Source organism: Crocodylus porosus, unplaced genomic scaffold (genome assembly GCF_001723895.1).
Source record: "Crocodylus porosus isolate Cpor-Errol unplaced genomic scaffold, CroPor_comp1, whole genome shotgun sequence".
Classification (NCBI taxonomy): domain Eukaryota; kingdom Metazoa; phylum Chordata; order Crocodylia; family Crocodylidae; genus Crocodylus; species Crocodylus porosus.
In genome coordinates this window covers 64,394,189-64,412,887 of record NW_017728950.1, presented here as the reverse complement: position 1 = coordinate 64,412,887, position 18,699 = coordinate 64,394,189, and the positions used below count along the sequence as shown (strand labels likewise).

The 18,699-nt window shown below is 41.9% G+C and overlaps 1 protein-coding gene across 1 annotated transcript in view; it reads right to left on the bottom strand.

Annotated features, from left to right (window-relative positions):
- Nucleotides 1-18,699, bottom strand: part of CUNH9orf85 (chromosome unknown C9orf85 homolog) — a 43,916-nt gene that overhangs the window by 19,813 nt on the left and 5,404 nt on the right. The window lies entirely within an intron of this gene.

Sequence of the window (18,699 nt, the reverse complement as noted above, 5' to 3'; positions counted from 1 at the left end):
TATAGCTAATTCATAATGCATTAGTATCTTTACCTATAAAGCTGATGGCAGTTATGGTAATTATATATATACAGTAGACTGAACTCAAAAATCAAATCTCAAGATTTTAACTTGAGAGACTAGTGAATTGTGGTATTCACAGGAGAAACATCCTAGTAGGATCATTATAAAAGCTATGGTCTTCAAAAGAAAGTTATGATCTAGTCTGTTTTCCATGACTTTTTGTGTTCAGGAGCTACAGCAGTGATTCTCAGCCAGGGCTATGGCACCCTGGAGTGCCTTGAGGTACTTTCAAGGATACCGTGGGTGGCATGCAAATGTTAGCACTGTTTGGTGTGCAAGTATGATTCACAAGAGAAACCAAGAGATTTCAAATGGAATGCATAGTGTTAAAGCCATTCTGTCCAGTTGTGATCTGTCTGAGTTCTTGGTAACAGAAGAATAGCTCTATTATTTTTCTGTAGTAAAAAAAAAAAGAGTACAAACCAGGAGTCAGCATGTTTGAAGGGGTGACTTGAGCCTATCAAGGGGTGCCTTGAGCCTAAAAATGTTGCAAACAGCTAAGCTAAAGTGTCAATAGTATTTTTAAACACAACCCAAGCATAAAAGTTCATGTTTTGTGAAATACATACCTATTTAATAACCACAATAGCCACAAATGCTACAGGGTACATGCAGTACAATAGAGGAAAAATAGCAAATTGAAAAAGCCTTAAGGTTTTTACCAGAAAAATGAATAATCGATTCTGCCATGAACAGTTTTCACAAAATGTTATAAGATCGTCTTACTGTAAATCACTTAAAGAGGAGACAGAACAGATACATATTTTCTTCTCCTCTTAATGAAAACTGTGTTCCAACTATTTCTCAGGGAAGTTACACTAACCTGGAAATAATGTCAATTGAAAATTTTAATCAAGTGATGACTGAACAAATCTAACATTACTGTTAGGAAACATCCACTTATAATAGGACAGAAGAGTGTACTAGCAGCCTTGTCATGCCACTGACAAGCATGTCTCCATCCCAGGCTCCCTTTGTTATATTTGCTCCAATTCAGAATTAGGGGCTGCAGGAGCTGAGAGTCTCTTCTCAATTATAACTACTGCCATAATGATAACAGGTCTCATTGTGCACCCTGAACTCCTACCAGTTGCCAGGCATCTGATCAAATGTGCACGTGTAAAATTTTCTTAGAGAAATTATTTTTAAGCTGAGTCTGCCCTTGCAGTTGTTATGCCGTATCACAAACAAGGTTGAGCAAGTGGCATGTTTAAGAAATTTATCCAGACACATTACCTGAAGTAGTGTTTTTTTCTTAAAAAGCCCAATATTAAAATAATTATCCTATCTCCATAACTTCTCAATGTCCAAGAGGACTGTGAACACTTTAAAAAGAAGTAAAATGGTAAGACTGTTGGAATCATATGGAGACTGACTGTTCAAAGACCCTGTCAATAAAATGGAGAGAGAGGAGCACAAATGCCAAGATTTTGCAGTTAATCTCCAGCAGCTTTTCCTCCTCAAGTGCAGTGGGGGCTGGATCCAATGAGCCTGTATAGACTTCATCGACATCAGGGCTGGAAGGGACCTTGGAAGATCATTGCATTCAGCCCCCTGCCCCAGGGGCAGGAAGTTAGCTAGGGTCAAAGGATCCCAGCAAGATAAGTGTCCAAATGCCTCTTAAGAGTCCAGAGTAGGTACTTGCACCACCTCTGGGAGGAGTCTATTCCAGGCCTTGGGGAGCTCGGACAGTAACAAAGTTTTTCCTTATGTCCAGTACCAGCCTAAAACAGGCTTGGAGGAGTTTGTGACTGTTGGACCTTGTCATCCCTTGGGGCGCTCTGGCGAACAGGTATTCTCCCAGAGCCTGATGCATACCTTCCAGTCCCTAACATCTATGAATCTTGGGGCCAGAGCCATAAAGGGACATAAGCAAGATACTATTTGGTATCACCACATAACTTTCAGTAGTATCAACAGTCCAGAATTAAGAACTGAGAAACACAAGACTAGAAGGGACCTTCTGGATCACAGAGTACCCATGTAATAATGCCCAGCCATCCCCCCACCCCCCGATTCTACCCAGCCCCAAACCCCCAGCCGTGGTATTCTTGAAAGTTACAGAAGATAAAAAGGAAGTAGATTCAGCCTGTCTTATTAAAGGCAAGTCATTAGATTTAATGACCTGTACTAAGGAAGAGCCTTGTTTTAACAATAACATTTTACTTCAAGAGGCAGGTATGGAAGGAAGAGTAAATGGGATAACTATTAGATGATGTAACTCTTGTTATGACCATACAAATCATTTTCTTGTGTTTGGTTAAGTATAACAAAGCTTGACTTATGAGTCATTAAAAACATTAATGCTTCATATAATTCCTGTGGAATGACAATTGAATACATAAGTCTAGATGTAAGAGATAATTTTCTATTTTTACATGATTTAGAGCAGAACCAAAAAGTTACAAAGAAGCTGAACCTACAAAGTCAGAGCTCTACAATTGCAGAGAGCCAAATGGAAGTCACTAGCTGAAAGGCTAATTTTAAAAACCACCTATAAACATTCCTTCACAAGAAGTACAGAAATTGGTAAGACTAAGTTGGGTGAAATAGCAAAAGCTCAGATCCTCAAATGTAATAAGATGCAAACTCCCACTGATTACTATGGGAGTTAGCTCCCAACATCTTTATGAATCTGAGCCAATGTGCCTAAAACTGTATGGTAAAATAAAGAAAAAACAATAATGTTAAAAAAAAGAGAGCTTGGAATAATTTTTGTCAAACATGGGTAAATACAAAGAGCCATAGTACAAGAGCTAGTCTTAAAGAAAAACTGCAATGATTAGTTGAACACCGTAGATCAGGGGTGGGTAATTATTTCAGCTGAAGGGTTGCTTAATGAGTTTTGGTGAGTTGTTGAGGATTGCAAGGGTAGCCTCACCCCTTGAGAGGTGCACCGCCTCCTGGTCACCATTTTGGGACCAAAAGTCCTATCCCTAACCCCTGACCTTTGCCACTGGAAGTCCCTCCCCTTGGCCCACGATGTATTTCTTTGCCATCTTGAAACTGGAAAAAAAAAATCATACACTAAAAATGAAACATCTACTATAACATTTTATATCAAAAAGTATTTTTGTCCTGATTTATGTGTGTTTGCATAGTGTATATGGATTCAACTGCATAATTACTCTAACATATACTGTGTGAGGGGCGGGCGAATGTCTGGGGTATGGTTGGATGTGGGGTTTGGGCAGGGTGTAGGGAGGGGTGCAAGTAAGGTGGGGTGTGTGTGGGAGGTCCATGGCACACAGCCCCCACTGCTGGTGGCATCAGGAGCAGCAGCAGGCCCTCAGGATGCTCATGGCCCATGCCAGGAGAGTCCCTCAATGGTGTACAGCTCCAGCCAGTCCCAGGAGTTGCACATGGCAACAGGGAGTGGGGCCAGACTAGCTTGGTTCCATCACGTGAGGCTCCCCACGGCTTATGTGCAGCTTCCAGGATCAGACAGAGCCACATGCCACGGGGGGAGCCACGTGCAATGGAGCCAGCAGCTTGGCCTCGCTCCTTGCTGCCACATGCAGCTTCTGGGACTTGGCCAGGGCAGGAGGGATCAAGGCCAAGCCAGCCTGGCTCCATCACATGGGGTTCCCTGCCACTTTCGGCACAATCCCAGGAGCTGCACATGGCAGAAGGGAGCAGGGAAGGCTGCCGGCTGCATTGCACAGGGTTTCCCCCCAGTGGCATGCAAATCCTGGGAGCTGCACATGAACCACAGGGAGCCCTGTGCGATGGAACCAGGCTGACCTGGGCTCCATGCTCTCACCCCTTCATGCTCTCTCCCTTATGGGCACAGGCCCCGCACTCCCATCCGGCCCACTCCTGCCCCACTGCAGTTTCCCTCATGCCTGCTGCTCAGGGTGCTGCAGCAGGAACAGGAGGAGCTGCTGGAGGCCATAGGAACCAAACAGTTCTGCAGGTGGCTGCACTAGCAGTATCAGCAACCTCACTCAGCAGCTGTGTTCTGGTTGGGGTCCTCTGGTATACAAGGGTGGGTAAGTGGGGATGTCATATTCAAATCATAAGTAATGCTGGTCAAAATAGGAAGTGCTTTAAAGAATTACTGGAAGAACTGTTTCCACTTTCTACTGCAGGATATCTGTCAGTGTTGCTAAACTTCATGATTCTGTTTAATTCTTCCCTAAATTTGTATAACTAGCTAAGCAGTTGGTCCAAATGAGAATCACACTATGGTGATGAAAAGAAGAGGGCATAAAGCAGTTTTGTCACTGTTTCAACTAAAAGAACTTCAATGTTACTTTTTTACTTCATATAGTAATTCTTACACTTTGTCATACTCTTGTAGTTATGCAACACTGATGAGACAAGAGGCAATGGTAGAACATTACTGTCAATGGATCTGAAATCAAATTAACTATAGACCTATCTTTTTATGGCCATACAGGCCACATCTTACCCATGAGATATGCTTGTTCTTGTGAAGAAAACCCCCTCTGTCTGCCCCTACTTGGGTCAATCCAGCTACTCCTCTCTCTTTCACCTGCCTGTTATTTGATTCAAACTGGTCACCTTGGTGATTAGGCTAGATAAATTCCAAAGGCAGTGGGGACCTTGTGGGGCTCCCTTCCTTGGGTGGCATTTTAAAACACAGGTGCCACAAGCCTCCAGAGAATCTCTGGAAGAATCTGTAAGTAAACACCTGAAAACCAGCTAGTAGATTAGGACTAAGTAATTCAGTTGCATATTAAAAGGGTCCCTGTGCCAATAACTGTAAGACTCAAACTACTTTGCTTTGCTAAGGGTGCTCTCCCTTAGTTCCTTTGTCTACCCCCCACCCACTTGCCCTCCACCCCTGATCCATAAAGGTACTGTGTTACAGCTAGAGGTGCACTGATACATTGGTCTAATATCAGATCAGCACTGATATAAAGAAAATTGGCTGCATCAGAAATCAGCTCCTGGATCTGCATCACATGTGGCCAGGGTGGACTGCCACTAAACGCTTGGGCTTGGGTTGCACTGGGCTCTTCCAGGTGGGGGCAGGGGCTGAGCCAAGCTGCACTCAGGGTGGGAGGCAACAGCACAGGCAGAGGGGGTTGGAGGGGCTATGGCAAATTTTGGGGTGACTGCAGCTCCTGCCGTAGCCCCCCACCCAGAGCTGCTGCAGTCTGTCCCAAGCACAGCCCTGGCCCAACCCCCCAGCTGGGAACAGCCTGGTGCTGCTCTAGCTCCAGCCCCAACCCGCAGCAGCAGCCCCCCTGACCCAAGCAGATTCGGGGCATACGCCCCCTCCATGCCCTCCTGGGGAGTGCACAGTCACAGGAGCTGCCCCCCGCCCCGGACAAGCTGCAGTTTCATCCTGTACCCCGCTCCACCCCAGCTGGGCAGTGCCTGCCCCAACCCCACTCCCTCCCTCGCCACGAAGGCCCTGATCTGCCCCCCATGCTCCTTCTCTCCCCCCTCCCTGTCCACCACAACAGACTTACCAGATGCATGCATCTCTCTAGGCTGTATTGAAAATCAGATCGGTATCAGTTGATATGCCTCCTTAAAAATCAGCTATCAGTATCACAGCCTCAAAAATCTCTTATCAGTGCACCCCCAGTTACAGTGTGACCAGCTGTTAATTCTTGAGGGGAGAGGGGACAGAGAGGCCTTTTTTGCTCCCTTTGCTGGGCTAGCTACATTGGGTTTGGCTATCTTTGGAAGCTTGGGGCAGAAAGAAACACCCCAAAATATTAGCAGTGGGCAAAGCACCCCCAAGCCTTGGAGGCTTCGTGTATCCCAGGCTACATGGAGTCCAAACAGAGACCAGTGTCCAGGTGGTGGCAGCGTTACCCCAGGCTTGTGGGTGTTCTTCAGGAAGGAGGATGGCCAGCCATAGGCTCCCCTGGGAAGACCCCAAAGTGTGGTTTTGGGCCTGGCACAGTGAGTTGGGGGGCTCTGTGTAGTGGTTCCCCACACAGTTGTTTAATATTATATGCTGACATTTTTTCTGACACGGAGCTTGCTAAAGGATTAATGAGATGTCCTGGAGTAAAACAGATTTTTGGCCTAATCAAAGGGACTCTATCACCCACTGGTTTTATATCCATACAGTTATACAATCTCAGCTGTATCATGTATTTATCTACCTATTTTCATTTCCATCCTGACCTCTCCTCTGGCTCCAGGCTCCCTTGCTATGCCCCCATCAGAGCCCAACCTCTCCCTTCCAGGGGTCTTTTCCTTTGTTCATGTTGCTCTGCACCACAGCTGCATAAGACCCAAGATTTTGGTTGTCAGTTGCTACTGCCCCCATTGCCTGTGTTGATGGGCACCAGTTTTTCCTTTTTTCCTAGGTGACCCAGTCTCAGACCTGATTGTTCTCATCTCCTGTGCTGCATACCAGCTGTCTATACTGCTAGTGGGTTTACATCTCCAGGGCCTGAAATATTTCAGTTAAAATACTTGTGGCTATTGGGACATAAAATTAACAAGGGGGGGGCTTTTTAGTTTTGTTTACTAAATAAAAGTAAATAAACATGCTAAATCAGATCACACTCTAGGGCATGGGAAAGTTTTCTGAAAAATTTTCCAAAGCCCTAAATTCAAAATTTTCCAGAAAACCCACATCTCTGCCTCTACCATCCTTTTACTGCAGAAAATGAAGTGATGGCCTCAAAAGAAAAGGGTTAAGAGACCAACTTCCACATTTTCAAATCAGATGCACCTTCCTACACCTTGTCTTGGAGAATTCCATGACTAACTTTCCAGAATGGACTAACGTTTCAAAGAAAAGTCTTTGTTCTGAGTAGTAAGGAACTGTTCACCATGTCTAGTCGCATAACGTTTTCAAAAATAGCTAATCTCTAAATAAAGCTTCACAATCTGCCTTGAGACCAATTACACTGATGACAACTTATTTCTGGCTTGATGAACAGTCATCAGGACATTCAACCCATTCAGTGATAATATTTTGGGAAACACTTGAAATCAAATCTTGGACTTTGATTGAAACATGTAGGCTCATTTCTTGAAAATGACATGGTTGAATCTTGTGAGTGCTCCAATAACAGTAATGTTAATAAGATTTTAAAAGTTTATCTTTGGAATTAAGTTAAAAATTAAGAAATGAAACAATATATAAGCTCTCTGAAGACTGGACTGCACACTTGTAATGCCTCTGCTTCCTGTACCCATCTTTCAGGTATGAAATCTTCAGTTTCTCAAATGAGCTGCTCTCACATCAAGGAATTTGGTAGATGCTGTGGATGAAGCAAAAAAAATGTTATATGAGCTATGGCAGTCTAACAAAGTAAAAGTGAAAATTAACTCTATGAACTCGACTGTTAGTATTTGGAAGCAATCACTCTTCTTAGATTGAAATCCACAAACTGATGCTTGCAATTGGCCATTTCCTTACTGAACTTGAAATGACAGGTGAAGATCTAGAATAGGTCACCATTCCTTTTCCTTCTTCTCTTTAGGCTTAAGAAGCCCTTCTTGGGAAAGAGTCCTGAGTTTTAGCAGGAAGCTGTCTTCTTTCAGGGGGACCCTTCTTTTCCAGATTTCAGCATTTCAGTCTGTACTTTTCCAAGTCTCTTGGAAGGGTTTTTTCTTCAGAGTGATGGTAGAGATTGTTTGATAAAATGATCAGGGAAAACATGTATTTTGTAATGCTTTACAGTTGTTTTCTTGAGAAGCTTTAGGTTCCTGACATTTGGGAAGGCATTGTCCAGGTATTGGCGAGCCACCTTTTGCTGTCACTGTGAAAAATATTGCTCAATTATGGGCAAATTCAAAGCCTTTAGAGAAATTACAGTTTACACAAGCTCAGACTGCATCTGCACAGGGAACAGCAATTTTTTTTCACAGCATGTATATATGCCAAATAGACTACACACACATTATTCCCACAAAGTGACTTTGCATGATGTGCTTGAGGCCACAAGGGCTAGAGGAAAATTTCTGACAATTACTGTTCCCAGGTAACAGAACTAAAGACAAAGAGACTTTCTTTCCTATGCCCTCAATGTTCTTGCTAATATCTAGATAGCATGGAGGAAGAAGCTCAACTATAGAGAAGAAAAAACATTATGTAATTAAAGTCTGCTTTACTACACACAAAGAAGCCAGAATTGAAGCGACTCAGACAACTCAATTACAACATTTCCTAATGTTTGAGTGTTTGACCTTGTAACTTTAATTTTATTTTAATACCTTAGAGGCTGATGCCTGCTTACATTCAGAAAGGTGTATCAATAACAGATAAGTATGTAATTATGTCAAAAAACTGTTTTAATGTTAAATGTTTTGGTATCTGTACTTCTCCACAGGTAACTTATTTCCACTTAGTCACCCTGCTTTTTCCAAGTGTAGCATGCTAATGTTTAAGTATTCTAACTCCAAATCTTTTATTTTCACAAAGTTTCTTCCAGAAAATGCATGTCTTCGTCATAGAAAGGTTCACATTGCAATACTAACTACTCAAATATGCTCTTTAAGTGATATTAAAGAGCATCCTGAAAGGTGAAAATAAAGGAACTATAACACTGGTTTGGGTACTATAATCTGAGTCAATCTTTTAAAGCCTGCAGAGTAGTCTGTGCTAGTTTCCCTCAGTTTAGCCGATTTCTATTAATTAGTATGCAGAAGGGTAAAAAGACTCAAATGCAGTAATTTATATTCCTAAGAGCATCTTAATATCATTAACTATTTTTAACACATTAAGGAAGCACCCAAGAAACTTCAGTAGACACTACTATAGTTCTGGAGTTGAAGAAAGCTTACTGTTGCTAAGCAATGTGCTTTTAAAAAGGAGTCAGCTCCCCTTGCAAATACTTTTCTCATTTCCAATAATACATTGTGACGTCACAGCTAGAGTTGGAAATGTTTGTTACTAAGTGATGACAAAGGGAGGCTCAGCAATGTGTAATGTAATTGGAATGCAAGAGGCCATACCCAAGAGGATTGTATGTGGTATAACAATGCAGAAAAGCTCATTTCCCAAGTAGTAGCCGGAAATAATTCATAACTGAGAACCAGTCAAACAGGTATTTACCTATAAACCATGAGTTAGTGATTTTAATAGAAACAAAGTACTCAACAGTTAATTATAAAAGAAAAGAATGATGTTCATTTCCTGTTGGTATAGTAGGTCTTCTAATCTAGTAGGCCTGTGTGAATAGGCAACTATTTGATTCAGATTCGGCCAATTCAGATTCATCTGATTCAATTCGGAGATCTGATTTGGAGATCCAAATCACTTTTCTGATTCAATTTGGCCAAATCGATTCAGAAAAGATTTGGCAATTCGGCCATAGGGTATAATGGGGAAACAAATGACATATCTATAACTTTGCTGTTTTTTGCCTGATTTGGATGAAACTTGCAGAAGTGGTAGCCATTGCTGAGGGCAGTTTCCTGGAAACTGCACCTCAAATCCTAAAAGCAAAACGCACGCAGTGTGCCCCCATTAGGTCTCCTCCTCCCCTACAGCCTCAGTCCGGTCCACCACTGTAAATGACGGCAGGTCAAAATAACTTAACTGGCTCAACACCAATAGCACCAGCAGCATCAAAGGTACCCAGACGGAACTGTCACTGAGCCTTTCTTTTTATAAAGGAATTCACAGCAAGAACTAAAGATGTTGTGTTGGATATATGTTACTTGTGGTGTGTGATGGCTTACCTTGTGTTTAATTGATTCCCCATTATACCTTATGGCTGAATCTTTTTCAAATCGATTTGGAAGCTTTGAACCAATTCAGAATGCCTAAGGCTTCTAGTGATTTGATTCAGATTTGTAGATTTGGCCTCCGAATCATCTCCAAATCCGAATCATGATCCGAAGCTTTACACAGCCCGATTCTCTAGCTCCTTTCGTTTCCATAAACCAGATGACATACAGATGTAAAAAAGGGAACAATGTCAATCAGCATATTAGGCAATGATCAATACTCATAGTTTTATATATGTATTAGGCTTATTAACTAAATCAAGTTTTTCCTCAGCCAACACTCAACATCTCCAGTTCCTTGGAGGAGGCTTAACGCTTCCCATATTAGTCATACCTTAACTCTTTCCTTTGCATCAAAACACCAGAGGTCATTTTAGGTTATGATTATGGTACATATGGCAAATAGTTGTGTCACTGCCCTTTGTCTTTATAAATGTCCAACTATGTTTCTAAACGTGTTTGAGGCCCAGTTCCCACAAAGACATGGGAATCAGTTTAATTTTATGGAATATGAGAAGTACCCATGACCTGTGTTTAAAATGAAGGGTGCAGGTAAAAGCCTTCATTAAAAAGTAATATAAACTTAAACCAATTGAATTTAGCTTTATAGCCGTCATTATCCAACTTGAGGAGCCAGTGATTTTTCTAATAGCTCAAATAAAATTCAAGTCTAAACATATCAGTCTTAATTGATATGTAACAATCTGAATTCAGTCAGGCTTGAAGACTCCCTTTTCTTTTGGATTGACTTCATCAGTAAGCATGTGCATTTTTTAAAAATAGTATTAAATGTTGGAACCAAAGATCAGGAAAACTGTCCAAAAATAACCACTAACAATCTTAAGGTAAACGTTTTTAAACAGTCAGTTTATTACATTACATTAAGCGTAATTAATGCTTTTTCCAAAACAGCAAATCATTTTATTTATTGTCTTGAGTCCCTAAAACATAGTATCACAACATTTAAAAATGTGAAGAACAGACTAAAGGAAAGTAAACACCCCGGGGAAAGAGCAGAAAAGCTTGGGATACAGAGAACTATGCAAGCAGAGACTTCCTGCTAGAGCTACCAAACACACACAAGGAGGAAAGAAAAGAGGCCCCTACTGTAAAAACAAAGTGAGCCAGAAGATATACAGCTGGATTTGTAATTACAGCAAATCCTCAGAGCTCTGAAAACCAAGAGGCCAATTTCACATAAGACATGGAAGGGAACAGAAATTTGTCCACCTTTAATACAGGGCCTGTTGCAAGATACCCACAAGCCTACTCCTGCTCTTTGGTATCCTGCCAGTCCCTCCTGAATCATTCGAGTGTGGTGTTTTGCAGCAAACTCAAAGTGAAATTTAGCAATAACTAGGAGGGCTCAATTAGGCAGAAGCACAAGAGAAAAAATGATGGGAGTGTTACCAGCTAGTTAGTATATGCACTATATACAGTCCATTAAAAATTTAGCCAACCAAAAAGTAATTCTCTTATAATCTAGCTCTTCTGATTTGTAATTCTAACCTGTCATGATGAAATGTTTCCATTTTTTAGGTATGACGGGAAATATTTTAGCTAAACATATTCCATGCAAAGAATAAGGTCGCTGCTAAAACCAAAAAATTTTAGAGGCATGCCAGGCACTCTGACACTGCTGTCAGTTAAGGCCACATGGCAGGGTACATGAGATAGCACAAAGCCTCAGGGTCAAGCTGGACTCCTCATTGTTCTTGGGCTTCAGTGCATGGCTCTTAGGTCAGCCATTTGCAACCCCAGAGTTATCCTATCAAGATTTGGGGTTGAATAAGATAACCATCTAAAGCTGCAAATTCTTCAGCATAATTACCAAAGGAAGAAGTTAATAAGCAATAAGGCAGTAACGAACACTGACTGCTGACTATCACTTTTCTAGATTGTTAGACTTCGGCAAGGCCATTCACAACCTAAAACCATCTCAATGACAATGTACCTATTCAGGAACCAAAGAAAGACTTTCAGTTTCCCTATAAGCACAACAAACTGACTTAGCATTGAAATTAAGCATTCTTAGCAGCAACCACAAGACATGCTGCCAAAGGAGATCAGGAGACTGAGCCTGAATTAACCATGCTTAAGTCCGTGTTAAAAAAAAACAAAAAACAAAAAAAAACTTATCCGCTTTATGGGTCAGTATTTGAGGGACAGCAGAAAATGTGAAGCCAAGAAAGAGAAGAAGGAATGCTGGATTCCTCAGGCTCAGGGAAAATTAAAGATGGTAAAAAGTCCCCATAGGTAGAATGAACTTCATTTTTGCACAGAGGAAACACTTAGTATGCCCAAAGGGAACCATAATTTTTATTATCTCCAGTCTTTTTCCATAGGAATGTACTTTTGGCCATAGTTTAATAGTTTCATAGTTTCTAGGGTTGGAAGGGACCTAAACAGATCATCAAGTCCAACCCCATTCCCCGGGCAGGAACGAGTGCCAGGGTCATATCTATCCAGCCTCCTATTGAAGACCCCAAGGTAGGAAGACTCCCAATACAGCACGTCCCTTGGGAGCCCATTCCAGAGCCTGGCAGCCCTAACTGTAAAGTAATGCCTCCTGGTATCCAGCCTGAACCTACTCTCTCAATCAATTTGTGGCTGAACTTGATGATCTGTTCAGGTCCCTTTCAAACCTAGAAACTATGAAACTATTGCCACATGCGCATTCATGTGGGAAAAGGGTGGAGATAATAAAAATGAAGGTGCCCTCTGGGCATACTAAGTGCTTCCTCTGTGCAAAAATGAAGTTTATTCTACCTAGGGGGACTTTTTACCACCTTTAATTTTCTCTGAGCCTGAGGAAGGGCATGTGTGCCAAAAGCTTCAGAAGGATTTTTTTTGTGTGATTTCTTAGTTGGTCTAATAAAAGATATCATCTCTGTAGCAGGAGTTCTAGGGTTTTGATTTATTTTGGTCTCAGACCAACATAGCTACCAAATACATTCTTTGTTACACAGCACTTCACCCTCTCTTTTCTTGCATGCCACACATCCCTCAAAGAAGAGATGCACCTTGTTTTGGGAAGACATAATGAAGAAAGAGACTTTTCCAGGCTCTTATCTGCTACACCACGGGTGTAACATGGCCAAATGCTGGCCACAAAGGAGGAGTGGAGTTGGCCTGTCAGCATCACCCAAACCTCTAGCAGAATTACCATCTTAAGCCTGGCTGCGTACCTGTGTCAAATGATCTGGGAGGATTCTGATAGGTTGGTTTCTTGGCAGAAAAATTTACCAAGAGGTCTGGACAGATATTCAAATGCTAAGCAGCTGCACACCCATGGGGCCCCTGTGCACACATCTCAGCCTGTTCTACAGATAGATGATAGCAGTGCACAGGTCAGCCTTGATTCACTGGTCCAGACTGCCTTGAAGGCTATGTCCCCCTGAAGCACAATGAGGGGATTGTGAAAAAGGTATGGCTGGAGCAGTAGAGTCCAGCCTGAGTGATATGCTATCTCCCTACACCTGTGGGAATGGGAGGACAGGCTGGAAGCAAAGCATGCTGAGATGCTGGATGTTGCAACTCCTCTTAGAAAGGAAGAGTATAGCAGTTCACTCTCCCAGGATAAATTCTCAGAAACCATTTAACCCTGGTTGTTCCCAGGTTATGTTTCTCCTGGAACAGGCATTTTACTCTGGGAGAAAAATCCTAAATGTCTGTACATTCATGATTTCAACTGGGATGTTCCTAGGAGCAAATGAATGTCTACACGTGGCCCCTGTCACAGCTGCTATCAAATGGGTAGCAGCTTTTGGCTGCTCAGGCAAAAGCTACTGTCAATTTAGTAGCAAACATGACAGGGTTAAAATTAAATGTAGCCCTCAGGATGCACTTCACCCTTCCCTTCTGGGCTGGGAGAGAAGCACAACCCATAGCAGCCATATTACAGCATCCTAATACTTTGATTGTTGAGTGCAGAAACCAGATTCGTCACTCAAGACATGCACCCCAATTTGAAGGCTGATTTTGGGGGGAAAAAGTGAGTGTGATATGCCTGTAAACAAGGTATTTTTTTCAGGTTTAAGATGATGCTCTTCATTTTAAAAAGGGTACAACTAAGAGTCGTTGGCAGTTTATTTTGGTACTCTGCAAAAGGCTGATGATGGGCACACTGCAAATTCTTAAGACTCAAGTAGCTGGCTGAACTGCCAAAGGAATGGAATACTAGGAAATAAAAGTGTTAAATTCTATGCATCCATTTTGAAACCTGGTTACGCATATGAAACCTGGTTCCCCAGAGAATGTCAGAAACAAAGATAATCAACAAATGAGACTACCACCTGTTTCAACCCTTTCTCTTATGCCAGTCTACAAGTGACCTCAGAGCTAACTTCCTGTATTCTATAAAACTCCGAAAAGGCATGTTAAGAGCTCCCACACTTCATAACTAATGTAGTCATAGTGGCTTAAATAAAAAGATCTTTTAAATAAATAATCAACATGAAACAAAACTAAAATTTCACTTAAGAACCTGAAGACTCAAGATAAGGAGACACAAAGTCTGGTGGCTGGAAAGATAAAAACAACACTTGAGTAGAGATAAACACTCATCAACATATAAACAGAAGACTGTAAGAATGAGACCGTATACAGAAACTACAATTACATTATAATTATGTAATTCTCTAGAAAAGAAAGTGAGGATAGCAAATAGCAGAGGGGCTCAAGTAGGAAGCTCCAGTAATTTTACAAGTTAACTAAAGCCTTTAAAACAAAGCGCTTACCTTTCAGACACACTTGGGGATGGAACCCTCTTGGCAACCTAAGCTTATGGCACATAAATAGTATTAATTTGTCAGAATGAAAAGGTATCCCCTATTGCACTGCTATTCAATGAAGAATCTGACACCAAATCAAACTGCATATTTTGAGAGCACAATTAGGTACAAGTTCTATGACAAGAGATTTAAAACTGATATTTCAAGTGTCTCCATTCAGGCAACCCCCAGGCTAACTAACAAGCAGCTGGACTGGGGTCTTATTTAACTATGTATGGAAACTATGCATGGGCTAAACAAATCAGAAATTCAAAAATAGGAAAATAATATTGTTTAGATATTAACAGTCTTCCTTTCAATAAATAAAATTGACCACATACTTTTACTACATAGGTGTTATTCTGGCCAGGTTTGTCTGGGTATGTTGCCAATTTTGTCTTCTGATCTATACGGTTCCTTTTTGTAGATGGTAGGGAGGTCAGTTAATAATTGGACTGAATACATTTGAACAATGGGCACACAGTGATCTTATTTTCCTTCCACTTGTATAATCATGTTGTTCAATTAATAATTCATAAAGAACAAGATGGATTGATTTAAAACCAACAAGCAGAAAGCCTTTATTTGAATTAGGGGTATCAAGAGACACAGGGCTGTTCTCTGTAGGCTGGACTTGATCTAGACAGGCGCAATGCACCACAGCCAGCACATAGGACCAGTTTGACATAGGCACTTCATGCAGGGCATAAACAGGGCCAGCTTTGTGTGCTGCATGCAGCACGTGCTGGCTATGGTCTGGGGCATGTGGAGCTAGTGTGGGCTGGCCCTGGTGTCTGTGGGCCCCAATCTGGACCAGTCCCAGAGCCAGTATGCATGGGCAGTCTGGCAAGGTACTGCAATACATGCCAGGGATCGGTCTCCTAAGCTGTGTGTAGGGCAGATACCTAGTCTAGCCCCATGTGCTACCCCTGGTTTGGGGCTTGCACTATGTTGCACGCAGGACCAGCATGTATCACGTTGGCAACGATGCAAAAAGATCAGTGTTTGGGCCTGATCTGGACTGGTCCCGGAGCCAGTGTGCTGGTGCTGCATAGTGTGTTCCCTGGACCAGCACTCTTTTGTCATGTGCGGTACACGTGGTATGGGGTCCAGTCTCACATGCTGCATGCAATGCATGGAACTGAGACGGAACATGCATTGAATAAGATGGAAAGATAGGGTGACAAATGCAGAAGTGTTAAAGGATGCTGGTATGGCATTCATGGGAACGCTGTTTAGTAAGAAAAAACTTGGGTGGCTTGGTCATATCAAGCAAATGCCAGATCACAGGATCCCAAAGCATGTGCTGTACTCTGAAGCTTGTGAAGGGTCTAGAAAGAAAGGCAGACCACTGCTCAAGTTTTGAGATGCTTGCAAAGATGACAGCATCCTTTGGAATCCCGCTGGATGATTGGGAAAGGAGTGCAGAATGCTGCTCTGATTGGTAGAGTCAGCTTGCAGATGCAGCGAGGCGCTGCAAGGAGGAATGGATCACGTTTTGTGATGACCAGCATCAGAGAAGGAAAGACTCTGTTGCTTGGATTCAGAGCATTGCTACATAGGTGTGCTCTACCTGTGGGTGGGACTGTCACTTACGCATTGGCCTCAGCAGCCAAAGAACACTTTGGAGCATATACCACACTCTGTAAAGAGCAACAGTGCCAACTAAGTTGATTGGTCTGAGACCCATAGGCCAGATGCTAGGACTCCAGGGCTAGATATATGACACCAGCGAATTAAATAACTGATTCTAATTTTGTTCTATATTTGTACTTTTTAATCATTTCCATAAATGAACCTACATTCTCAGCAGTTGGTATTTATTATATATAACACATTGAACTGCACATCAATATTGCTTTTATAACAATATGCAGCATTTCCACCCCCCAAAATGGCTTTCCTTGCAAAATGCCGCTTTTCTGACTGATCAGGGTGAATGTCTCCAGCATAAAAAAAATCCCAAGTTTTTCTTTTTTCTTCCCTGTCATGTCTGTAATTCCTCTGTCCTGCTTTCCTTTTTGCCATACTTTCCCCTTATGTTAATAGAACTCTTATGCTAATAATATTTCTATTTCTTTTCCACAAATAATGTATCAGATAATTTGCAATATATTAAGACACAATAAACCTTATGGGATATTCTGTAAGCACATATTAAATATATGTTGTATATATGCTCAGACTGTCAAGCCAAATGTTTTGCTAGAAGTGGCAACCTCTGTAATATGCAAGTAATCCAGTATTAAGTTGTCTAGCCACCTGTCATCAACAGCTCAGAATTAATTAAAACATAAAACACATGCAGTAAGCCTACTAACTCAGCACCTAAAATAAATTCTTGCTCGAAGCTGGCAATAAAGCAGTCAAAGCAAGCTATCATGATATATTTCAAAGAGCCCTTGCAAGGTTTCCATGAGAAAGTTAAGTTTCTGGCTTTGTGTATTTATTAATATGTTATATGAAGAACAAAATTTTACCACTGAAGACCTCTTAGTAGACCTATGTTTTATGTATGAATATCATTTCAATGCCATCCATAACAAACTTCCCTATCAATCACCAGTATTACAGATAATTGTGACACTGATTGTACTGAAGTCCACACATATACTGAAGCCAACATTTCTGATTAATCACCTTTCCCAGGAAAAATAAAAACAAACAATTATGCATTTAAAGGCCAGAATACCAATACAAGCCAATTAAGACAGAAGAATTCTGACCTCTTAGTTCAAGACATGAAACTCAAAACCTATGTACTAGAGGATAATTGCATGCTGGGGCACTGAGGAAGCACTTCAGTCAATCTATGGGAACACCAAAACAACTTCAGCTACTTATCCATCAAATCCAAGGCAAATTCTATTTTATAGACTGCAGTTGCTTCATTTGCACCTAGTGAAATAGCCTTAAACATTATGATACAGTTCTAAATGTCTTCTTGACAACTGCATGATATAAATCCAAGCCTACATCATTTCAAAAAGAAAATAAATTTATCCCAGGCTTTAACCCAACCAGAACTGAAACATTTTTCTACAACAGCTTTGAAGGAGTGCCTGTTATGAAGATCTGTAAATGTGTACTATTTATCATAGGCAAGCCTAAAATTAACTGCCTCTTTCAAATCAACATTGAAACCCAAAATAGTACATACAGCTTGCAAGATAATCTTCAACCTTTAACTACACAGAATTGTTCAACTTGTTCCATCACTAAAATGGAACTACAAGCCAGACATTGCACTAACTCCATTCCATCCACACAGAGGAAGACCTAAACCTAGGTGCAAATGCCCTTTACGGGTAAGTCCAGACAAGTGTGGTTGTGCAGTATGTGGCGTTGCCACATACCGCAGTCTGGAGTCCTCTGCACTTCAAGGGCACACTGCCTAAGCATGCGTTGCTGCTTTTTTTTGACCCCTGGATAGCTCTCGGGGGTTACCCAGGGGTCATAAAGAAACCACAGAAAAAAAACCCAAAGCAGCGTGCGCTCGGGCAGCAAGCGACACTAAAAAGCAGAGCTGGACGCCTTGGAGCTGTGATGCGGCTGATGGCTAGGCTTCACCTGGCAGGATCACTGTGGCTGCAGCTCTGGGAGGTCCCCAAGCCCTCAGGTAAGGCTGCTGGGACCAGAACAGCACTGGCCCCAGCCTCCCCCATGCTACCCAGGCCAAAGTGCTGCATGCCAAAGTGCTGCATGGCACGGGCACTCCCCAGGAACAAGAAACGGTGGCTCAAGGTGTGTCACCACTACTTGTCCCCGGGGAACAAAACATCCATGTACCGTCAGGACAAGCCCTATGTGTGTAGTGGCGGGACCGCAGAATACAAGTTTAAAAGAGCCCATGACGGAAACCATTTCCTCCCTCTCCTCCCATGCCCCGTTTTTCCCAAAGCATATGAACTAATCAAGCCTGGATGCTAGTCCAATACTAGCCCACAACTCCAAGGCTAGGGACAGAAGTTATACATAAACCAATTTAAAACATCAGAAACTGATTTAAGCTTGTAACAGAACAGACATTTAGTGCACATAAAGCAGTTTCAAAATGGCTGAAACTGGTTAAAGGTAAACCTAGCTGAATACAGTATCAGACTTAACTGATTTGGGTCAAACTGGTTTATGAAAATTCTGTCCCAGCCCTCTTCCTGGTTCAAGTTAAATCACAGTCCCCCAGCAC